Source organism: Cherax quadricarinatus, chromosome 6 (assembly GCF_038502225.1).
Source record: "Cherax quadricarinatus isolate ZL_2023a chromosome 6, ASM3850222v1, whole genome shotgun sequence".
NCBI lineage: Eukaryota > Metazoa > Arthropoda > Malacostraca > Decapoda > Parastacidae > Cherax > Cherax quadricarinatus.
Genome location: NC_091297.1, coordinates 37,347,659 through 37,350,158, shown reverse-complemented (window position 1 = coordinate 37,350,158; position 2,500 = coordinate 37,347,659). Strand labels below are relative to the sequence as shown.

At 39.6% G+C, this 2,500-nt stretch overlaps 1 long non-coding RNA gene across 1 annotated transcript in view; it reads left to right on the top strand.

The window, feature by feature from the left end:
• LOC138851849 (uncharacterized) overlaps positions 1–2,500 on the top strand; it is a 573,206-nt gene that overhangs the window by 378,648 nt on the left and 192,058 nt on the right. The gene's annotated exons all lie outside the window — the stretch shown is intronic.

The following is a 2,500-nucleotide window of genomic DNA, read 5'->3' as shown; positions in this document are numbered from 1 at the left end:
TGAACGCAAGAGTAATCTTACTGGAAGTGACATATATGAACGCAAGAGTAATCTTAGTGGAAGTGACATATATGAACGCAAGAGTAATCTTAGTGGAAGTGACATATATGAACGCAAGAGTAATCTTAGTGGAAGTGACATATATGAACGCAAGAGTAATCTTAGTGGAAGTGACATATATGAACGCAAGAGTAATCTTAGTGGAAGTGACATATATGAACGCAAGAGTAATCTTAGTGGAAGTGACATATATGAACGCAAGAGTAATCTTAGTGGAAGTGACATATATGAACGCAAGAGTAATCTTAGTGGAAGTGACATATATGAACGCAAGAGTAATCTTAGTGGAAGTGACATATATGAACGCAAGAGTAATCTTAGTGGAAGTGACATATATGAACGCAAGAGTAATCTTAGTGGAAGTGACAGGTGGGCTAGCAACATCTACATGGAATTTAAAAATCTTTTATACAGTTATACAGCTTAAAATTTAAAACAAATGAAGACTGTGGTGGATAATTATTTATATGAAATGAAGATGTGAACAATGATTAGAAAGAAAAATGGGACTGGAATACCAAAGGGTTGCCCCAAATATCAGTGCCATCATGGGGTACCATAAATATCACTGTCATCATGAGGTTCCACATATATATCAGTACCAGCATGGGATGCCACAAATATCAGTGCCATCATGGGATGTCACAAATATCAGTGCTATCATGGGGTTCCACAAATATCAGTGACATCATGGAGTGCCACAAAGATCAGTGCCATCAATGGGTTCTACAAGGATGAGTGCCATCATGGGACAAGGTCACCAGTGGTGTTACAATGATTAGTGCCATCATGGGAAAGGTTCACAGTGGAGTGCCCAAGGAACAGTACTATCATGATACAGAGTCAACATTGGGGGCGCCGCAAGAGTCAGTGCCATTATGGGGACGTGGTTAATAGTGGGATGCCACAAGCATCAGTGCCATCATGGGGACGTGGTTAATAGTGGGGTGACACAAAAATCAATACAATCATGGGGGCAGGGTTGCCAATGGGGTGCCATGAGGGTCAGTGCCATCATGGGGATATGGTTAACAGTGGGATGCCACAAGGATCAGATTTGGCTCGGATACTGTTTCTATTTTCTATCAATAATTTGCTGCAAGGGCTAAGAATTATATGCTTTGCTAATTATATTTCTTAAGCAAGGTAGAAAATCTAATTTTACTGTAAAAACTTACGAACAGACGTAAAGAGGGAGAAAAAAAGTGATGATATATTTTTCTGTAGAAAATTGTAATAGGATAGAGATGGATGATGAATTGTGTGTTCAACGATGAACTATTTATTGTTTGGTGAATTATGTAGTGAATCATGTGCTCTGTGATGAATCATCTGTTGTGTTTTAAATTTTTTAGGTCATCTGATGACGGGAAAATATTATGTTACTGATAAGTAAGTTGCTACTCCACTTCAACTACGTTAAAGTTTTATATATTCAAATACAACACCGATTACTTTAGCGTTAGCCAGAAACAGAAGGGATATGATTACGATGTTAAACATATTCTGTGACATAGATATGGTGGAAAAATTAGGCTATTTACTGGGAATGAGACAAGCATTTGAGGGAATTATGGAAAATTACATACACACACACATGAGCCACATGGGTATTATAAATATTTCTTGGAAAAAAACAGTAGAAAAAGTAGTGGAATTAATTTAAGAATACCATAGTGGGGGAGGACTTCATACAGGAATGACGGGGCTCTTTCACGTCAGTAGTTCAACGGTTAGATTCGACACCCAGAGCTAGAGCTCTCTGAAAACACAAGTTTTTACACACAAGACCTTGCACCCGAGTTGGCACTAAGACTTCTGCAAAATATTGCATCAGTGGGACTATCACGCTTGAAGGTTAAGTCTAAAGCCTCGCCAGGAAACTTATAATTGGTGTGTTGGTGGTTATATTGTGTGCTTTATGCAAGGGCACGCACACACACACACACACACACACACACACACACACACACACACACACACACACACACAGTGCAGTGGGAAACAGAACTGGAAGGAAAGTCAGCGTATGAAATCGTGAGGTACCTAGCTGGAGTGTGCCGGGAGGGAGAGGATTAATAGCAAAGACAGAGAATTATCTGGTGGATGCAAAAGTACCTAGGAAGAGAATGCGAGAATAGGAAAGACTAACTAGTTGGGCTTCATAACAATCGGTAATAGGACAGCATAGTTTCTGGTTTATGGGGAATTCCTACAAAATAGGATAAAGTAAGTTGTACTCAGGTTTGCTGATGACGTTGAAATAATGAGGAAAATAAAAACAAACGAGGGCAGGGAAAGGTCTACAAATGGATCTGGTCAAACTGCACGTTAGGTCAGATAAATGATTGTTTGAATTCAGTCCCAGCAAATGCAAGGCCATGCAACTTAGGGGTGCGCCCAGATAACCGGACACTTAGTATAGACTCTGAGAACAGAG